This window comes from Vulpes vulpes, chromosome 10 (assembly GCF_048418805.1).
Source record: "Vulpes vulpes isolate BD-2025 chromosome 10, VulVul3, whole genome shotgun sequence".
Classification (NCBI taxonomy): domain Eukaryota; kingdom Metazoa; phylum Chordata; class Mammalia; order Carnivora; family Canidae; genus Vulpes; species Vulpes vulpes.
The window spans coordinates 18,058,070-18,080,629 of record NC_132789.1 but is presented as its reverse complement, the minus strand read 5'-3'; the positions used below and the strand labels follow the sequence as shown (position 1 = coordinate 18,080,629).

The window sequence follows — 22,560 nt, the reverse complement described above, 5'->3', positions numbered from 1 at the left end:
CTCTGGCAAATGTCATTGCATCTCCTTCCCTGACTTTGACCGCCCCCCAATCCAGCCCCCTCTTCTAAGGACCCTTAAGAGGACATTGGGCCCTTCCAGATAATCCGGGATAATGTCCCCATCTCGAGATATTTAACCTAATCACCTCTGCAAAGTCCCTTTTACATGTCATGTAGCATATTCATGGGCTCAAGAGACCAGAACATGGATTGGTTGGCAGGTGGGGGTGGGGGTGGGGGTATGCCTTATTCAGTTGACTTCACTTAGAACAGCACAGACTTTTTAAGAGCACAGATTTTGGAATAGGGTCAGACCCATCTGGGTTCAGTTGCCTGTCCTACCACTTATTATCTTCATGTTCTTTGGGGCATCTGCCTGCCTATACAATTGGATGTGACTACACTTCCCTTAGGTTGCCGGGAGGACAGGTGATGAGGGAAGCAGTTGGCATGGAGTCCGGTTCACTGGAAGCGCCTGGTAAGTAGCCTGTGCATCTTCAGTGATGTTCAATGAATGAATTTTTTTTTCTCAATACTCAACCACGGTAAATGTAGTCACCATCTGTCACCATACAACAGTATTATGGTTTCACTGGCTGTATTTCCTGTGCTGTAACTCTTCATCTCTGTGACTCCGTTTATAATTCAAGTTTGTGTGCCTTAGTACCCTTTACCTATTTCCCTCAACCCCCCGCCTACCCCCCCTCTGGCAACTGCCAGTCTCATCTCCGTATTTATGAGTGTGTCTCTGTTTTTCATTTTGTTTTGTTGTTTAAATTCCGCATGTAGGGATGCCCAGGTGGCTCAGTGGTTGAGCATCTGCCTTCGACTCAGGGCATGATCCCAGGGTCCTGAGATCGAGTTCCACATCAGGCTCTCCACAGGGAGCCTGCTTCTCTATATTTCTGCCTCTCTCTCTGTATCTGTCATGAATAAATAAAATCTTTTTTTAAAAGAGTTTAAATTTCACATGGAAGTGAATCACATAGTATTTGTCTTTCTCCCACTGACTTCACTTAGCCTAATACCCTGTAGGTCCATCCGTGTTGCATATGGGAAGATCTCAGTCTTTTTTAATGGCTGAAAAATATTCCACTGTGGTGTGTGCACGCGTGTATGTGTGTACATGTGTTTGTGCACGCACGCATGCCACACTTTCTTTTTTTTTTTAATTTTTATTTATTTATGATAGTCACAGAGAGAGAGAGAGAGAGGCAGAGACACAGGCAGAGGGAGAAGCAGGCTCCATGCACCGGGAGCCCGATGTGGGACTCGATTCCGGGTCCCCAGGATCGCGCCCTGGGCCAAAGGCAGGCGCCAAACCGCTGCGCCACCCAGGGATCCCCGTGCCACATTTTCTTTATCTGTTCACCTATTGATGGACATTTACGTTGCTTCCATATCTTAGCAATTTTAAATATACTGCAATAAACACAGGGGTGCATATATTTTTTCAAATGGGTGTTTCTGTTTTCTTTGGGTAGATGCCCAGTAGTGGAATTCCTGGATTCTATGGTATCTCCAGCTGCAATTTATTTAAGGAACCTCCATACTGTTTTCCACAGTGGCTACACCAATTTACATTCCCACCAACGTGCACAAGGGTCTCTCTTTCTCTGCATCCTCGCCAACACTGGGTATGTCTTGTTTTCTTGATATGAGCCATTCTGATGTAAGGTGATCTCATTGTGGTTTTGATTTGCATTTCCCTGATGATGAGTGATGTTGAGCATCTTTTTATGTGTCTGTTGGCTGCCTGGTTGTCTTCTTTGTAAGAATGTCTTTTTAGTTCCTCTACCCATTTTTAAATCCGATTATTTGGGTTTTTTTTGGTGTTGAGTTGGTTGCGTTCTTCATATATCTTAGGTATTAACCCTTTATTAGAGAGGTCATTTGCAAATATATTCTCCCATTCAGTAGGTTGCCTTTTCATTTTGTTGATGGTTTTTGCTGTGTAATGAATGAATGGTATTGATGAAAAAAAAAAGCCACCTACTAAGGTCTAGGCACTTCTCTCTCCAGCCTGTCTGACTCTAGAATTCTTCAGAAATGTTACTGAAGTCCCTGAGTCTGGGCAGAGCTTATCTGGGTATAGGAAAGGGAAGGACTAGCTCCCAGCCCTTCCAGAAAATGGATGGAATGTGTTCTTCAGAATGCTGGGGGGAGGGTCTGAGCCGAATTCCTCCCCTAGCAGGGAATACACATCTTAGCTTTTCTGGCGGGTGCCTATTGTTTATCAGAAGTGGAATTTCCTTGGTACTTTGGGGGACACAGATGCCCAGGCACAGAACAAAATAGCTTTTCTTTTTCTTTCCCCAAAAAAGCGGAACTTGGTTCATACACGTGCAGGGCACGTTCATAAAGTTGGAATGAGAAAGCTTCGTGAGCCTGGGGACCAAAGATGTGGCTCTTATCTGTGTGCGAAGCGGGTTAGAAGGGCTAAAGTTCCCCCCATTCCCTTTGCAAGGTGAATCCAGGTGATTATTTCATGTGTGAATCTGAAGAGGGATCTGTGACTCTCCCTGCACCCTACCCACCACCTTATCTTCCCCAGTGAATGGACAGGACTCCAAGAGCTTGGGGAGTAATGGGGGCTGCGAGGGAGACACGGGATAAGCCCAAAGGAGGAAATGACAGAAACAGGGCCAATCCCATCCTCACCCCTGGAGGGAATTGGAGATCATCCTCTCTCTTTACTGCCCTCACCAGAGCTCCATGGCCAAAGGACATAGCATGGACAGTCTGTGTCTGACCCCACTTGGCCTCAGCATGACCTTGGGCAGGTAACTTCTTCCCTCTGTAAGCATCAGTGTCCTCATCTATCAAATGTGGAAGGCAGCAATGATAGGGGTCACTGGAGAGTCTGGGAAGACAGGGCCCAGGGAGAGCCGGAGTGCACTCTGCATGCAAGCAGTCCCATTATTCTAATCACGTAGAGCATCCACTTTACACGTTAGGGAACTGAGAGGCCCAGAGAGGGAAAGTGACTTACCTAAGTCACACAGCCTCACTGGTAAGGGGCCATCTCCTAGCTCTGACCAGTCCTTGATCTGCAGTGAGCTGCACAGGAACTGCACTGCAGAACATACTAGTAATAGAAGCAACGGCAGACACCGTTATTGCAGTGGGCTCTCACTCTGAGCCAGGCTCTGTGCTAAGGGCCCTGGATTCATTTGCTAGGGCTGCTGACAAATTACCACGGACTGGGTGGCTTCCACAACATGGACTTATTCTCTCACAGTTCTGAGGCTAGAAATCCAAGATCAGGGCCGGTTCCTTCTGAGGCTCTGAGGGAAAATCTTTTCCATGCCTCTCGCCGGTTCCAAGCCCAGCTTCTGGTGGGCTGCTGGCAATCTTTAGCATTCCTTGGAGTATAGAAGCACCACCCCAACCTCTGCCTTCACGTCCACATGGCGTCCTGCCTGTATGTGTGTCTGTGTCCAAATGTCCTCTTTTTATGAACACTACTCATAGTGGATTAGGACCCACCCTACCCCAGTATGACCTCGTCCTCATTTAATGGATTATATCTACAATGAATCTTTTCCGAATAAAGTCACATTCTGAGGTTACTGAGGGGTTAGGATTTCAATTTATGAATTCGGGGGGTGGGGCACAACACAACACAGCCTGTCACAGCCCCAAAATGCATTCTGACATTTTCCTACAACGGCTCTACCAAGGTAGATTGGAAATAATATTTCCACTTTACAGATGGGGAGACTGAGGCTCAGAGAGGCAATGGGACAAAGCTGAGGATCGCACAGCTCATCAAGGGGCAGACCTGGGATTTGAAACCGGACATCCACCTCCCAAGTTTGTGTGATCACTTTACCATTCTGTTTTTGAAAAATCCTGGGTTTATTACATGGCATAGTACACACAGTATAGTACAGTATAGCATAGTATAGAATAGATAATACAGTACTGTATAGATAGTTTAATATATAGTATAGTATGGATAGTTTAGTATCAATAGTGTGGCACAGATGGCATAGAACAGGACAGGTCGGCTCAGCGGTTTAGCGCCTGCCTTTGGCCCAGGGCACGATCCTGGAGTCCCGGGATCGAGTCCCGCATCGGGCTCCGGCATGGAGCCTGCTTCTCCCTCCTGCTGTGTCTCTGCCTCTCTCTCTCTCTATGTCTATCATAAATAAATAAATAAATAAATAAATAAATAAATAAATAAATATTTTTTTAAAAAAAGAACAGTACAGGTCGTATAGAACAGTATAGGCGGTACACTATAGAATAGAGAGCACAGCACAGAGAGTACAGTAAAGGTAGCATACTGCATAGTACAGATGGTTCAGTATATGGTATGGATAGGATAGTACAGTACAGGTAGTATAGTATATAGTATAATATAAATAGTTTAGTACACTATAATATAATGAGATAGTGTAACGTGGTATAGCACAGATAGGATAGCACTGATGGGATAGCATACAGCATACTAAAGTTTAGCATAAATAGTGCAGTGTAGTGTAGACAGTATAGCACAGATAGCATAGTATTAATAATAAAGTGGAAAATATTGTATTACACATCATATCACATCATCTCTAGCTACAGCATAACCAGGAAAGGATTTAAAGCAATTGTGTGCACGCCAGACCTCAGGCTCTGAAGAGCGTCCTTCCAACATCCCTCCCCCCCCTGCCTGCCCTACCAGCCATCCTCCTGCAGAACTCGCAGTGGTTCATCTTCACTCGGGGTCCTGAAAACAGCCTAACGCTCAGCAGCCTCCAAAGACCCAGTAACCCTCACGCCTGGTCCAGCAAGCTCCTAAATTAACGATGAGGTTTGTAATGAGCTGCGGCTCTTACGCTGCCATGCCCGTGTCTGATACCCCCATTAGGCCCCAGCAGAGCCACCGCCAAGCAAACTCCCTGTGTCTCAGTGCAAAGGGGAAACCTTAGGAGTCCCTGTAGGCAGAGATCTCCCCAACGATATCATATCTCTGGACTCCACTGCCTGCCAGACGCAGTCTATATTGCAAAATAGTCTGAGGAAAACAAATGATGGCAAGGACCTTCCTCCCACACCCACATTCCCTGGCGAGAGATGCTTCAGTGGCCGCCAGGGCCTCTCTGGAGCAAGGAGACGGGATTCCTCCCCTTGGCTGAACCAACTCACAGTCCAAGTGGAATTATAAGAACCCCTTAGAGCAGGCAGTCCCAAGCAATTCAAGTAGGGCTTTGACCATGATGAGCTCATTTGTTTATCAATACAGTCATTCATCCTATAAGGAGAGTTTATTGAGCACCTACTGTGTGCCGGGTCCTGTGTGCTGCAGATGCAAAGACAAGCAAGACAGAGTCTCTGCTCCAAGGGACTCGTAATGGAGTGGCCAGAGGTGACTGGGATATTGTGGGAGCCCAGCAAAGACATTTTCCTCTCTGTACCTTGCTTCTCTCATCTGTAAAATGGACACAGAGTCTGATACACAGAAAGCACAGTGTGTGTGTTGGCTATTATTCTCATCAGGGCTGTGATGGGTAAACAGAGAGGGCTAAGGAGGGCTGGCTGGACAATAAGGTGCCAAGAGCAACACCCGAAAAGAAGACAATATCATATTAAGAACAGGAAACCAAGTGGAGGGAGACAGCAAGGACAAACATTCAGAGGTGTGGGGGGGAATCCATCAGTTTCAGGGACAGAAAGGAGACTAAGAAGACTGTAAGTTTCCATTTTATTCTAGGGGCAGCAGGGAGCCCTGGATTCATCATATCTGCAATTCAGGAAAAACTCTGGCTGCAGTGCGGAGAATGTTCCAGGAATCCAGGCAAGAAACAGGGGTGGCCCGGGTCAGGGTACTTCGAAGTGAGGATAAAGACACTGAGAAGGTCACTGATGAGACACTGGTTCTCCAAGGCCAGGGACAGGATCTATCTTGTTCACCACTGTGTCCTGGAGCCTAGGACAGTGCCTGGCATACAGTACGTGCTCAGTAAATATCTGTGGATTGAATGAACATGGAGGGAGAGGAGCAGAATGTCAGTGCTGTGGGGAGGGATGCAGGCCTGCGGCAGGAGACGGAAGACCCCCTGAGATATGACAACCCCATTTACGCTCCCCTGACACAGTATTGCCACCTTCTTTTTTTCCATCCAGAGACAGTTATGAAGACTCAAAGAGACAAAGCAATTTAGCTAAGATGACAGAGCACAAAGGGAGCAGACACTGGACTCTACATCAAGTGCTCTTTTGACCACTCCTCAACCTGTCCTGGAGGCTCAGAGCATAAGGATCACAGAGGGCCTTGCTGTGGGGAGAGAAGGGAACACACTCCCATCACGCCAACCCACGTTTCACTGCTCAGAAATGCAGGTTTTCCTCCAAAGTGAAACTGGGTTAAAAGGCTGTCTTCATCTCTGTGTCTCAGAGACGCTCTGGCCTTGATGCTTCCAGAGTCTCCCCAGGCACCCACCACCTCCACTCTCCCACCTGCCACTCCCCGGGGCAATTTTATCTCTGGGTGTCCAGTTCCCCAACACACTCCAGGAAAGCAGGTCAGTAGGTTGAATTGCAGCATTAGCATAAATAATTGACCCAGTGTGGTGGCCACCACTAAAGGACTTTGTGCAAAGCCCACACCAGAGTCCACAGCCCCAGACAACCAGCCGTTTCAGGTTGTACAGAGAACACAGAAAAAAAAAAAAACCAATACACCAATCTGCTGACTGTAGGATGTTGGCCAATTTGGTTCTGGCCTCAGCTGGGTATTTGCATGGCTTCAGATGAGCCTCCCACAGGTTACAAGATAATTTCCAGGGGAATAAATTTGTGTTTTACTTCCCTATGTTCTTCTCTTCCCAATTTCAAGCAGGTATCCAGGCTGTTGCGAGACCTGGCCTCAAGGATGCATTTGCAGGGCAGGAGAACAGAAGCCATCCACAAACCAGAGGCTGTTCTGGTCTTCCATAGGGGGCCAGGGCAGGGTGGCAAACTCAAATGCCAAGATGGGCCACCAAAAGGAGAGGGGACCACACGTACAAGGACACGGAGGAAAGAACGGGAGGGCCACTCAATCCCTTCTGAAAGGGCAGCTACTTGTATTCAGCTCCAGCCTGAAGTTACTGAGGATACCCCAATTCTTCACGAGCTATTGGACATCTGGGTTTTTATGTAAAGTATTCCGCTTTTTTTTTTTTTCATCTTGGAAGCTAAACTAATTAATTTAAACAACACAGAAACGGCAAGCCTATGGAGATAGTAAAAAGATCAGTGGTTGCTAGGGGATGGGGGGAGGGAGGGAACACAGCGGATTTTTAGGGCATGAAGCTACTGTGTATGAGACAGTAATGGTGGATACAGGTCATTACACACTTGTCAAAACCCACGGGATGTACAACACACAGTGAACTCTAACATAAACTATGGACTTTAGATAATAGCAACGTACCAGTATTGGCTCATCAGCTGTAACAAATAAGCACACTAATATAAGATATTTATCAGAGGAAGCCCAGGGCAGGGGTGTGGGGGGGGGGCGCAGGGTTGAAAGGGTATATGGGAACTCTGTACTGCCTGGTCAATTTTTCTATAAGCCTAAAAATCCCTACTCCTACATAAAGTCTATTAATTATGCAAATAAGCACACAAACCGAGCAAGCAAAAGTGAAATACCTCGGGGATGGGGGCTCTCATCCAATCTTAACAACTGCCCATCTGCAAAGTCACAGCAGTGCCAGAGGAAAGTGGGGAGACCCCTGATACCAGAAATACCAATCTGGGCACAGGTCCCCTCCCGTCTCCAGGGCTGGCTCAGAAATTGGCCAAGTTTCCAGATTTGGAGAAAACCTGCAAGATGAGTGCATGCTTTGGTGGTGACAGGTGGACAGGGTAAGTCCCTGGGGGTTATCTACCCACCTTCGGTGAAGGAGCCCCAGCAAGGATGAAAATTAGGTTCCTCGCAAGTCAGTAGAGACTCCACATCTAACTTGAATTCGCTTAACAGAGATTTAAGAAAGTTGGCGTTTCTGGTAAACCTGGATTCGTTGGCTTCAACCGATTCCTTGATACCCGCCACCCACACCTGTCCGCCTCACTGGAACGCAGCGCTTTGTCAAACCTGACTCTTAAATGTGCTGGTTCTTGAAATATACAGATGGGGTGGATTTCAACCCATTCTTGGAAAGGCATTGCTCAAATCCAACTAAAATTCATCCACTGATCCCTCTGCTACTGGGTCCGGTTTACAGGGAAACTAACCAATAGTCAGCCAGTTGTTGAAAAACCAATTGACTGATGGAACAAAAGGCATGACAGTCCCAAGAGGTCAACGCTTCCAGAAAAGCCCTTCGTGGGATCAGAAGCCCCTAGAAAACTCGGCGGTGAGCATATGGGTTCTGTGAATCAGACAGACCTGGGTTCAAATCCCAGAGCCACCACTTAGGAGCTCCCTACTGTGTGCCAACCGCTTCACCAGTATTGTTTAAACACTCTAACAGCTACTGTTGGTTGCGTTTACTAGGTACCAAGCTACCTCAACTAGGCAACGTGGGAGTGACCCATTGCAAAGAGGGGAAAACAGTTCAGAGACACTAAGTGGCTGTCCTGAGTCACCGCGTCATAAGCAGCAGAGTGAGGTATGTACCCAGCACACGGCCTTCCTCCTCTTTGTGACGATCTGAATCTACTGCCTCCGTTTCCTCTCCATCCCCAATCTATTCGTGCAACATAGAGCCAATTAACAATGATATTTTTTGTTCATGGGGGATTTTTAGTTTTGGCAGGCATTTAAGAACCGTCTTAAATACAGTTTCAGAATATTACATCCGAACACTATTTGAGCTGCAGCGAGAAGCTGTTGGTGCAGAATGATGGGGGGGGTTCGGCACACATTTCGGAGACCCCAACACGCCTCCTTACATACAGAGTCTCCACAGAAGTTCCCCCACTTACCCCGTGTGGCCCAGGAGAGGCGTGGGCTCTCATCGGATCATCAACGTCTTCCCCAGACAACGTGGGTGGCAAGGGTAATAATAGCAGTTTTAGTTGTTATTTCTACAGCACGAACTATGTGCCAGGTGCTGGGCTGGGTGCTCTGTGTAGATTATCTCATATAAATCTCAGCACATGGGGACGCCTGGGTGGCTCAGTTAGTTAAGCAGCTGCCTTCAGCTCAGGTCAGGATACTGGGGTCCTGGGATTGAGCCCCTGCATCACAGGAAGCCTGCTTCTCCCTCTCTCCACTCCTCCCCCTGGCTTGTACTCTCTTGCTGTCAAATAAATCAATAAAATAGATTTTTAAAAAATTTCAGCACACACTTAGGAACTCGCTTCTATTGGCATCCTTACTGTACATCAGAACACCGAGGCTCAGGTGAAGTAACTTGCCCAAGGCCAGGCAGCTCCTCGGTGGTAGCTCTGGGATGTGAACCCAGGTCCGTCGGATTCACAGAGGCTACATGCTCACCACTGAGTTTTCTGGGGGCTTCCAGTCAGTGTTGACCTCTTGGAACTGTCGTGCCAGTCAACTGGTCTTTCAACAAGTTGTAAATATGTTGCCTGCCTATTCCAGGGCTGGTGTGATGGCCACAAGGCTGCATAAGCTGAGTCTCCCTGCTACGAGCCATGATGGATGTGTGCCTATGGTGCGAGCTGAGGGCCAGGAACAACACGCTGGCCCTGGAATGGGGTGGCTCCCTACGGTGCCTCTGAATAACCTCTACACTAGCTGTCCAGGTCAAAGCTGGCCTGCCCCACACTCTGCTCTCCCATAATTAAGATACCAAGCAGCTAACAGCAGAAGCTTTACATGTCTGAACTAGAGAGCACCTAAGGAATGATCCCCATCACACAGATGAGGAAACGGACACTCCCTGGAATGGAATGAGACTTGCCCAATGATTCAGAGTAGACCCAGAACCCAAACCCAGGTCCCTTCATTCCCCACTCTGAGTTCTTTTCACAACGTCCCTGTGATGGCTAATTTTACGGGTCAACTTGACCCGGCCATAGGGTGCCCAGACATTTGGTCAAACGTTACCCTGGGGGTGTTTATGGGGGTGAGATAAACACTTGAATTGGTAGATGGAGGAAAACAGATTGCCCTCCCCAGGGTGGGTGGGTCTCAGCCCATCCTTTGAAGGCAACAGTAGAACACAAAGGTGGAGGACAGGTACATTCACTCGGCCCCTGGTTCCTTCTGCCTTCAGACTCGGACTCACACTGGAACTTACACCGTGGGCTCTCCTGGGTCTCCAGCTTGCCCATCGCAAATTGGGGGACTTCTCGGCTTCCATAATGGCATGAGCCAATTTCTTACAATAAATTTCTCAGTGTTTCTGCCTCTGTCATATATATATATATGTGGATACACACACACACACACACACACACACACACACACACACACATTCTGTCTCTCTAAGAAGAACCTTGCCTAATGCAATCACAGTGCAGCCAGCAGGCTGGGATTCAGGGTATATTTGCCATTCGGGCAACACATTTGCTTTTAATATGGTCATCCAGAGTTCCCCACTGTGCGGTATACATATACTCATAGTACTCCACAAGGCACTTTTAGGTGGCTCACATATCAACTGTCCTTAAAGTGCTGAGAATCATGTAATTGTTTTAATGGGAATTGTTAGAAAAATTAGAATTGAGCATCAGACTTCGACTTTACATGTACTGTCACTTAAGGATGACACGGAGCAAAATAGTGAGTGGATATAAGATCCATTTAAAGACAAATGTGCAGCTCTGGGAAAATTCTTGAGGGCAGATTAAGAAGTATTGGAGTTTGAGGACATCATTAGTCCAAAAAAGAGACACTAATGGAGGAGATTTGGGATTTCTGAGCATGGCAGTGGGAATATATTTTCCATCTGAGAAGCTTCTAGAACCCTTTAGTCGTGGGCAGAACAGTGGCCCTCAAAGATTTCCTAATCCCCAGAACCTGTGACCCTGTCACCTCAAGGGCTAAAGGCACATTGCAAATGGATTAAATTAAGGGTCTTTAGGTTAGGGAGGTTATCTTAGATCATCCAGCAGGCAGATGTCATCATAAAGGTCCTCAGAAGAGGGAAGCATGAAAGTCAGAGTCAGGGCGCAGATACAACAACAGAAGCAGACACAGAGCATCATGATCAATTACTGGTTTTCAAGATGGAAAGGGATCATGCACTAAGGAACATGGGCAGCTTCTAGAAGCAGGAAGGGGTGAGGAAATGACCTCCTCCGAGAGCCCCCCAAAGGCACCTGCCCTGCCAACATCTTGATTTTAACCCAGTGAGACCCATTTTGGCCTTCTGACCTTCAGAACTGTAAGGGAATAAACGTATGCTGCTCTAAGGCATCGAGCTGGTGGTAATTTGTTATGGCCACAATAGGAAATACACCTTCCAAGACCGGGGGTGGGGGGCCATCTGCTCCCCCCTGAAGTGCACCAGCCTTCCCTCCTTCATTACAACAGGAGTACCTTCAAGCTCTTGCTACCACCATGTGCTGGGCATCGCACTTCCCCTAGACCAAGGAAAGCCTTCCAGAGCTGAGGCTGCCAGGGACATCACCTGTCTTCTCCCTTCTCTGCCAGAATCTCTGCCTGGGGAGTGGTCTGCATGGACCACATCCACAGACCCTCCAGGTTCTTTGGCTTCCCCTTGACAATGATTAGTAGGAGAGCAGGAGGGGAGACGGCGGGTTGCGAATGACCAGGGCACTCCTTCCTCCAGCATCTCTCTCTCTCTCTGTCTGTGGGGCCACGAGGACGGGCTGAGCCCCTCTACTGAAGACTCCAGCTCCCGTAGGTGATGCTTTCTACACAGCTGACTTCCCATCACTACTCAGAATAGCTCCCTCTGCTACTAACTCTGGAGTGCTGCCCCACCCCTTGTGATTTCCCCACATCGCGCCCCCCTCCCATTAAACTCTCACCCACTGCCCAACGTGAGTGAGTGATCACTTCTGCTAAGCTCGCGACTGATGCCCCAGACAATGGGAACATGGCAGAGACAAATTAAGTCACTTGTCCAGGCTCCAGAACCAGGCAAGGGAAGAGCCAGTGCTGGAGCCTAGGTCTGTCCAAAACCCCTGGCCACAGTTCGCCAGGGTGGCCTGCAGGCCGTCAGCTGCAGACAGCCAGAGGACAAACTGTATCTAGCTTTCTTTTTCTTTCTTTTCTTTTTTCTTTTCTTTTCTTTTCTTTTCTTTTCTTTTCTTTTCTTTTCTTTTCTTTCTTTTTTCTACCTATTTTTCTATTTGAATTCATTACTAACAGTTAATGATCTGAAGCTCTTGAATACAAACCCGAGCCCCTGTTTGTTTTTTAAGATTTTATTTCTTTATTTAAGAGAGAGAGAGAGAGAGCACAAGCAGAAGGAGCAGCAGAGGGAGAAGGAAAAGCAGGCTTCCCATTGAGCAGGGAGCCCAATGTGGGGCTCAATCCCAGGACCCGGGAATCATGACCTGAGCCAAAGGAAATACACCTTTCTTAACTTAACTGACTGAACCACCCAGGGACCCTGTCCCCACTTATCTTAAAATTTGAGAAAATTAACCAGCACTGTGCTAAGTGCTTTTGTGTGTTAAATGGTTTAACCCTCCCAAGTGCTGGCACTGACCCAAAGTTCAAGGTAGGGAAACTGAGGCACAAGATTAAACTGCTTGCCTGAGGCTGCCTGGCCAGCAGGTGGAAGAGCTGGCATCTGAACCTAGCTCTCTGATCGGCCATAGGAAACGGAGCCATCGGACGTGGCACAGGATCCCCGCACTGCCAGGTCTGCCACAAACCGGCCTTCACCTCACCTGCCTGGCGCCTAAGGGCATTAGAGTTGCCACCCCTTCCCTGGGCTTTTCGTTGTCTCCAGGGGAAGAAGGCCCAAGCCCCCTCCTCCCCCTCCAGGTTCCTGAGATGGAATCATTTTTACCCCAGGGCAGGCCTGGCCATCCAGAACTCTTCATCCCAAACGCAGCTCACCGAGGAAACTCGCGCGCACCTAGATCACACAGCCCTGGTGCCGCCCAAGCCCGTGCTCCTCCAGCCACACCACGGATTTCTAATTGCGTCCAGTGCGGGCTGGAGCCGGGAAGCATGTGCTCCCCAGCCCTGTGCCCAGAAACACAGAGCCCTTGTTCCCCGGCCCCCATGCCGCCCTGCACGGGCTGGACCCTTGCCTCGGCTGGTCTGAATGGGGCTTCTGACTCTGCTCCTCCTTGGGCACCGTGCCCTATCAGCCCAGCAGTGGAGAAAACAAGCCATGCAGAGGCACTTCCTTAAAAAAAAAAAAAAATCTCTGAAATCTGACCTGGCAAGGCCTCCTTCTCCCAGCGCATGGCCTTTGGAATGGGCAGTTTTGCCGGGTTCTGTTTCCTCTCTTTCTCCTCCCGGCTATTCCTCTGGTTTCTGCCTCTGAGCATCCCAGGATGGGCGAGTCCAGCTCAATGCCCTCATTGTTGGGGGAAACCAAAGCTCCCAGACGCCTTGAGATGGGTCCAGGAGGCCAGCGCCACCCGGGAAAGGGGATCTGCGGCCCTCTTATCACTAAGCAGCTCTCCCAGTCGGGCTCCAGTGTGGGCAGAGGGAGGGCGGCAACAGAGGGATGGGAACTATCAGAAAGTGCTGGTCAGACCTCAGGGGAGACGGACAAAATTTCTAAAAAAAAAAAAAAAAAAAAGAAAAAGAGAAGTGTTATCTGGCCAAAGAGAGCAGTTAACTGGCCATTAGTCTATGGAGTAGGTTTTCCTCTCCAAAACTCTCGGAAATTAAGAAGGGAACTGGATGAGTCCTGGGGAGTCCCCAGAGGCCACACAGTCACTCGGGATACACATGGTGCCCAGGGGTGCAAGGCATTGTGGGAGGTGTCTGGGAGAGACACCCAGGAGGGCCCGCCAGGCACAGGGAGGCCTGGATGTGACCCCGGAATTTGGTTCTAACTGGCTGCATACCTGGGCAAGTCCCTCCCAACAGAGATGATCTTGGTTCATCCACCTCTGAGCAAGAACCTCTCACAAAAGAGTTCTGGAGCTGGATGGCAGTGATGGTACATTACGAATGTACAGCTGATCCCTGAACAACACAGTTTCATAAATCCACAGAATTTTTTTTCAATACAATATACAATACAGTATATATACGTACTTTCTTTTCCCAATGATTTCATTAATAACAATTTTTTCCTCTAGCTCACTTTATTGGAAGATTACCGTATATGATATACATAACACACAAAGTATGTGCTAACCAGCTGTTGACTTTTAATCGTTAAGAATTCCAGTTAAAAGGGGCACCTGGGTGGCTCAGTCGGCTGAGCATCCAACTCTTAATTTTGGCTCAAGTCATGGTCTTGGTGGTTTGGGATGGAGCCCCACATCAGGCTCTGAACTCGGTGTGGAGTCTGCTTGTCTCTCTCCCTCTGTTCCTCCCCCCACACTTTCTCTCTAAAATAAATAAAGTTTTAAAGGAATTTATTGCAGGGACATCTGGGTGGTTCAGCGGTTGAGGGTCTGCCTTTGGCTCAGGGCGTGATCCCAGGATCCAGGGATTGAGTCCCACGTCAGGCTCCCTGCAAGTAGCCTGCTTCTCCCTCTGCCTATGTCTCTGCTTCTCTCTGTGTGTCTCTCATGAATAAACAAAATCTTTAAAAAAATTGAATTTAAATTAAAAAAATAAAAAAATTATTGCAAGGGGGTCAGTACCCCTAACCTCAGAACTGTTCAAGGTCATCTGTTTTAATACCACTGAACTATATGCTTAAAAATGGCTCAGATGGCAAATGTTAGGTTATGTGTACAGCTATCCCTTGAACACAGGTCAAAGGAGGGCTTGAAAGGCGGGGACGGAGGGCCACGCTGCAAACTTCTAGCGGTTACACTGGAAGGCCGGTTTGTGGCTCCGACAAAGGGGCTTTTCTTTCAGAGCTCAGGGAGGTCTGCTCAGAGTATATGCCTGGCCTGGCCACACTCAGGACAGGTCACCATCCACGTAAAGTACTGAGGACAGTCCCTGGCACACAGTAGGTGACTAATAAGTACTTGTTCGCTGAATTTCCACATAAGGAGTGTACAGCCTAATGGGGAGGATACATAAATGGAAACACCGTCTAGCTGGGGCTATACAAAGAGACATGCAACATACTTGGGCACCCATCTGTCTCTCAGGAAGGCTGGACCTCAGCTTCCTCATCTGTAAAATGGGCTGTGAACATGGCTTGGGGGCTAGCTGGCAAAAGCTCAAGCAATGTGGGTGCCTCTTACATGCTTCCACTCCAGGACCCTGGGAAAGCTTCCACAGAGAGGAAGAGAAAAGGAGATTAAAATCTGGGGGAATTGAAAAACAAAACAAAACCTGCAAAGCCACTGTTATCATCTTCTTCCATCCCAGTACTGAATTAAGCCAATATTGGGTCCTACTGTCTTTGGCCAAAAAAAGAAATAAAAGACCCTCTATTTGCTCAGGGGTTTGCTGACTTGACCTCGCCTGCAGGTCTGCTGTAACCCCCTAGCCCCATTCAGCCCAGTCCCCACCCCTACCACTGGGCTTATTGAGATCAAGGCTAAGGAGGGAGAGGTTTCTCACGGCTGGGGGGCCTGGTGAATTTTACAGGGTCTCCAGCAGGACGCTTGGAACTGCAGTCTTGATAATTAATGTGTCAGTGGGAGCCCTTTGATCATTTGTCCTCAGCAGACAAAAGGCAAAGGAAAGACTCTCAGGGGTGAGGCTATTATCTGAAGTGGGGTGGGGAGGGCTTGTGCCTCCTTGTCCCCTGCTTAGAAGTCAGCCTCAGACTCCAGAATCACATGGGTCCACTCCACCCTGGCTGTGTGACTCCAGGCAACTCACTCCACCTCTCTGATCCTCAGAGTCCCCACTGGCAAGAGCAGGATGATGACAGTAATCCATGATGTTGTCAGAGGCACTAATAAGGTGATCCATCCAAAACATAGTGGCTGGCCCGTAGCAAATGCTCAATAATGGCAGTTAATGCCCTATGAGGGTATCTGATGCTTGAAAAAACTCTGAATATGGTTTCTAAGACCCAAGTTTAAGCCTGGTTCCATCACCATTACCATGAGATTTTTACTCACATCACTTAACCTCTCTGACCCTCCTCTGTTATATGATGGAAGGAGTACAAGCCCTGGAGAGGATTATGAAGAGGACCAGGATCGTCACTGTAACAAACACAACGGCAGCTCTATTTATCGATCAAGTCTACTACTTAACTGTTTCCCAATCCTTGCTTTCCCTACTCGCTCAGGCCACCACCTCCCACGCATTCATTCATCCAACGGCTGTTCAGTGATCCACAGCACACCTGATTTACCTCTTCAACACACACCAGGCTCTCACCTATCCCGCCTGTCAATGCCAGGCTCGGCATTCCAGCCCCCTCAGAGACAACAGTGAAGGACCCCAACGTGGAACTGGCATTCCAGTGCCTCAGTTCTCCATGGGGCAGTTTTGCCCCCTTCCCCTCCTGGGGACATCTGCCTGTATCTGGAGATGTGTCTTCAACTGTCAGCACCTGGGGAGGGGCACTACTGGCATCCAACAACGTACAGGACGGCTCCCTTCAATGAAGAAGTACCTGGTCCGAAAGGTCAATAGCCTCAAGGTTGAGAAACGCTGTTCTCAAAGGAAGCAGTAGAGAGTAAGCAAAATAAAGAAGTCAACCACAGGGCAGACCAGAGGGTGGAAAGGGCTATGGAGGAAGAGCTCAACTGGGCCGGGGAGACCAGGATGGGGATGGAGGAGGTGAGAGCAGCTGGATTTACTGAAGATCTTTTGCTGGTGAGGAGAGGAAGTGAGGAGTCAGAGATGAGGCTTTGAGTCTGAGTGTCTGGAAGTATTAATAAGCAGTCCTACCTGGTGGTCTCTTAATACCTATTTTTAACTCTTCTCTCCAACCAAACCAATCTCCTCCCTTCTCAGCACAGCAGCCAGGACAATCTTTCTAAGAGGGAGAGCAAAAGAGCCAGGTGGAGAGAGGAAGAGCAGAGGGAGAGGGGGAGAGAGAATCCCAAGCAGGCTCCACACTCAGCATAGAGGCCCATGTGGGGCTGGGTCTCACGACCCTGAAATCAGGACCTGAGCCAAAATCAAGAGTCGGATGCTTAACTGATTGAGCCAGCCAGGCACCCCCAGGACAATCTTTAAATAGAAACTTGGTGCACTCAGTTCTCTTCTCTATTCTCCCCCCACCAGACTTCCCAGATGCCCAGTGGATGCCAACCTTGACCCCAAAGGTATACCATGTCACGAGCTCTCTAGATCCCCTTGCCTCACCCCTAATCCTACTCACCTCCACCCTCCAGCCACAGCGCACCTGATTTACCTCTTCAACACACCAGGCTCTCACCTCTCTCGCCTGTCAAGAATCCCATCTTTCACTCCCCCACCCACCCACCTTTCACTCCTGCCTGACCCTGTTCCTCTTGAAGGCTTCGGTTTAGATGTTACCTCCTCCAGGAAGCCTTCCTAGACACCCTCTGCTGGGTAAGGGGCCTCCTCTGGGCTTTCACACCACCCTCTACTTCCTCCACTGAAACACTGATCTCCTGGTTTGTAACTCCCTGCCTCCTCTACCAGGCCATGAACTCTGTGAGAGTGGGCATGAGAAGCATCTCTCTTACCATGGGCCAACCATCTAGGTTTGCCTGGGACTGAGGGGTCCCCAGGATGCTTAGACTGGAAAATCCAGACAAACCAAACCCAGCTGATCGCTCAAACTATATTCTTGAGGCTTTACAGAGTCTAGTCCAAGGTAAGCCCAATTCTCATTTGTTGATAGAATGGGGAGTAAGAGATTTATATATGTTTCCTAAATGGATGGATGAAGTTCATCATCAAAGAGTTAATAATCCAAAACCATCAGCCAGACTTCTGGAAGACCCTGGAAGACCTCAACCCCATTGCATTCTGCTCCAAGCTCCTATAAAATTCATAGTGTTAAAAAAAAAAAATTCATAGTGTTTCTGCTCTCTAGCAAGGGCCCAGATTCAAGATCAGGATCCAGGCCCACCCTCCTGTCTGTAAAGAAAGGGAGGTCAAGGCCATGGGCAAACAGCCAGGATGGCAAGTCCAAAGACCTAATTCTTCTGGACTGAAAGGCCAGCCCACCCTGGGCAGCACTCAGCTGCCCCACCTCAGGGCCCCAGCTCCTTATTCTTACACTGCCCCAGCCCTGTTATCTGACCCTCCATCCAGGACAGCTTATCTCCCTGTCTTTGGGTAGCCTGCAAAACTAGAAACTTGAAAATGCTTCTCAGGTGTTATTTTTCTCTTTCTTTCGTATTTTCTTTCTTTCTTTTTTTTTTTTTTTTTTTTAACTTTTTCTGGGGCAATCAACCCTCCATCCTTATCACATTCTGAAAAAAGGGGCTAATCGTGTCCTCTAGCCAGGTGGCCTCTGTGCCAAGACAAAAGCTGTTTGGGCTGTTCCTGCACCTGTAAATTTGGAGCTCTAAGAGGCTTCTGGGACACACAGGGGGCACACTCCACACCAGAAGTAATCTGTTGCACTGGAAGGGGAGGTTTAAAAGAAGATAGCAGAGGGGGTCCTCTGTAGATTAAGGGCAAAGGGGTATATTTCAGGTGGGGACCCCCCAGATATAATTATCAGGGAGAGCACAGGGGATCTTCTCGTGGGACCCATGAAAACAAAACAAAGATGAACAGTTTGGTGAACTGTTACACAATGAACACACGCTCACCTTCAGGGCAGGATATAGAACAAGCCCCTTCCAGGCCCCTTCCCACCCCCCCCCCCAAAGTAACTGCCCCCTGACTACTGCAACCATTTTTCCCTTGCTTCACTTTACATGTTGACCTAAAGCAAGTAGGCATTCCTAAACACTCACGTTTAGCTTCTATTTCAAGCTTTTTCTAATGAGAATTAGATACTGTATGATTTTGTATGTCTGCTTTGTTTGCTTGGCATTATTTTGTGCACGATCCATCCTTCTCCGGCATGTAGCTACAGCTTGTTCCTTTTTACTGCTGTCTGCTACTCCACGGTGTGTTGGAACTTCCTTTTACTTGTCTATTCTATCATAAAGGACATCCAGGTAGTTTTTGGTTTTCTCACTAGTATGTTATTATAGAAGTAGACACATATTACGTACATACAGTCATATAGTAGTCCTACCAGTCGAAGAAAGAGAGAATACCTACGCAGATCCTGGTTATTGTTGAGTCTGTATCTCAGAGTAGAAGAGCAGATTAGAGGTGGTCTTAAGCCACTTCAGTAAATACCACCAGATGGTTTTCCAAAGCAGTTGTGCTAATTCATGCTCCCGCTGGCAGTGCATGAGGGTCCTCAGACCTCCTTTTGCATTTCAGTTATTAATCACAACCTTTTGCTGCACCATGTGGCAGGTTTGGAGTGTGAGCACGGGAAGGGAGCTCAATAGCTCCCTGACCCCACCCCGCCCCACCCCCACCCCGAGCAGGCAGCCTGGTAGGGGCAATACAGGGTAGTTAAAATCATGAACTCTGAAGAAATGATCTGGAGTTTGGAGCGCTCATGGCATGAGAGATGTGACCTGGTCTAAGGGAGCTCCAGAGGAATTCTCAGAAGCGGTACTTCAGCCAAAATACAAAGGAGGAGTTGCAAATAATCCGGTGAAGGAAGGGTAGAGATGGAGAGGGAAATACATGCTGGCCAAGTGGCACAGCATGTGCAAAGGCCCAGAGGTAGAGGCAATAAGGTGAGTTCAAGGAGCTAGGGAGAGGTGCCTGGATGGCTCTGTCAGTTAAGCATCTGACTTTTGATTTTTGGCTCAGGTCATGATCTCAGGGTCGTGAGATCAAGCCCCGCATAGGGCCCCATGTGTGTGGAGTCTGCTTATGGTTCTCCCTCTCTGTGGCATTTGAGTGGCTCAGTTGGTTAAGCATCCAGCTCTTGTGGTTTCAGCTCAGGTTATAATCCCAGGGTCATGACAGCAAGTCCTGCATCAGGCTCTGTGCTCAGCACAGAGTCAGCTTGAGGTCCTCTTCCTTTCCCTCTATCCCTCTCCCCACTCACACATTCTAAACTAAATAAAACCTTTAAAAATATACAAAAAAAAATTTTTTTAAAGATTCTCTGTCTTGAAAGAAAGAAAAAAAAGAAAAAGAAAGAGAGAGCTAGGGAAAAAAGGCCAAGAGAGCTAGATCTAGACTCCATGTTGCTAAGGGGCCCTGGCAGAGTGGGTACTCAGTACGTATAAGGAACATGACCATCTCCCCAGGTTGCTAGGGCTATAGTTTTGCAGGAGAAGCTAAGCTTGGCTGAGTACCTACTATGTGCCCGACACCTCCTTAGGAGGCAGGAGCTACGAGGACACCCATGTTGCCAGTGAGAACACGGAGACTCAGAGAGGTACAGTGACCTGCCCTTAGTCACACAGCAGAGGGTGGGAGCCAGGATTGAATTCTCCCTCACCCCGAGGGATGGCCACTGAATTTATCTTCTTAGCCTCTGCATATAAATTTTTATACCAGGAAATCAATAGTGTGAAGCAGGAAATGAGAGAGAACATTAATAATCTCAGGCAGCAAAATGAACTCCTTCTAAGTGGTCACTCTCACCAAATTCCGTCCAATCCACAGAGCCTGTTACAAATGGTGCAGCTCAGAGTGAAAAGGTCCCTCCGTGGCCAACCACAGTGATGCCAAAAGCACACTGCCCATAACCCAGGTTTCTAGAATAATGGGCCGGTATGTCTTCTGAGGTTATCCACAACATGAGCTCTGTTCGGTGAGGCCAGAACCAGCTCCACATCCCCCTCCCTGGCGACACCTGATGTTACAACATTGGCCTGAACGAACCCACAGGTAAGCCTGCTTGGTCTGTCCTGTGTTTTAAGATCATCTGAATTAGGGGATCCCTGGGTGGCTCAGCGGTTTGGTGCCTGCCTTTGGCTCAGGGCGCGATCCTGAAGACCCGGGATCGAGTGCCGCGTCGGGCTCCCGGCATGGAGCCTACTTCTCCCTCCTCCTGTGTCTCTGCCCCTCTCTCTCTCTCTATCATAAATAAATAAATAAATAAATAAATAAATAAATAAATAAATAAATATTAATTAATTAATTAAATCTTAAAAAAAAAAGATCACCTGAATTGGTGGCCAACATTTATAAGGGGGTGAATTTTGCATAAAACCCTGGAATCCTATTGGAAACAATAATCGAAAAAGATGCGGGTACCCAGGACTCAGCACTCCCTGGTGACAGGGGCCAGGAATTAGAAGCAAGAGCCCTTGTAGTCAAGGCACCTGGTCTCTGGTTCACTGAGGTCCCTCTGCTCAGTTTCCCTCCCATGGAAGGGTCCAGATATACAACCTCTCCCTGCCTCCTTTGAGGCATTACAGCTTTTAAAGCTGGTGTGGTGACACATGAGGTGGGGCTTGTTTGGGGACAGTGGCTTTCAGCAACCAAAGCTGGAAGGGAAGTGACAGGTCCAAGGCTCACAGCAGGCAACAGGATGTCCAGGCTAAGCATTCTGGTCAGAGGTGTCTCCCGTCGCCCCAATTACTTGTGGAGCCCCAGCCTGGCTTCTATTAGCTGGTAACAATCACCAGTCACCAGTGTGGCAGTGCTGAGGAGTCAGCACATCCTGAGCACCTGGCACACCTGGTCTCATTTCAGCCCCGCAGCACTGGTGCCAACTGGACAGCCTGCCAAGAGGTCATTTTAGTCTGACCACATTTGTCCCCTTCTTCAGTTAACTGGGTCCTGATTTTCCTTTGAGGACCAATCCCTCTCCCACTGTGGGTCTTGTGGCTCAGGAAGCTGCAGAGAGTATTCACCTGTCACAAGGCCCCAGGGATCATGTGACTTAGATTGGGTCCATAATGAGTGGTTCCAAGAGGCCTGAAGGCTCAATTCCAGCACTTGCTGGAACTGGGCTTGCAGTTGGCATGATGGAGACATGGAGCTACTGATGGGCATCTGTGCCCAGAAAGAAAACAGCCAGAGCCAGTCTGAGTAGGAAGCCCACACAGAGAAAAGGAGAGTCAAAAAGCTATGAGGAAAGAAGAGAGAGCTTGAACACTGTCGAGCTCCTGGATCCAGCTACTCCTGAAGCCAGACTGCTAGTTACATGAGGCAATACATTGAGAATGAGAGTGTAATGATATTTAAGGTGGATTTTGTGTGTCTTACAATCCAAAGAATCCTGTTGAATATAAATACTGTCATTAATTTCCATTTTACATACGTAACTGGAGGCTAAGGGGACTGACATAAATTACCCAAAGTCACACAGCTGTGAATCGGTAGCACATGAATTAAGATTCACCCTAAACCTAAAGCAGTTCAGTCAGAAATCTTATAGGTCTCTTAACGGGCTGTCCCTGTGCCTGTAGGAGCTAAAAGTTGGGGGTTTTCGGAACAGCACATGTTCAGAGCTGCTGGTAGTATGTTGGGGAGGCCAGAAAGGAGGAAAGGAGGCTGCACTGAGATGAAATATATAATTATTATTTAAATCAGTTCAGATGCCATAAGGAGAAAAATCAAAGCTTTCCGTGGCATTTCCCCAGTGCCATTTTTAATTCTATCTTATCAAAACACGGCTGGGATTTGTTTTTCAAAAAGAAAAAAACTCCTTTAATTTAAAAAAAATTCTCT

At 48.1% G+C, this 22,560-nt stretch overlaps 1 protein-coding gene across 4 annotated transcripts in view; it reads right to left on the bottom strand.

Annotated features, from left to right (window-relative positions):
* The window catches only part of WSCD2 (WSC domain containing 2), a 120,203-nt gene that overhangs the window by 86,489 nt on the left and 11,154 nt on the right, over window positions 1–22,560 (bottom strand). The window contains exon 1 of one of the 4 annotated variants that reach the window (XM_072723024.1): window positions 13,259–13,531. The exons of the other annotated variants lie outside the window; for them this stretch is intronic. The gene's annotated coding sequence lies outside the window, so the exon portion shown is untranslated. Of the gene's footprint in view, window positions 1–13,258; window positions 13,532–22,560 lie in introns of those variants that run through there. 4 annotated transcript variants of the gene reach the window in all.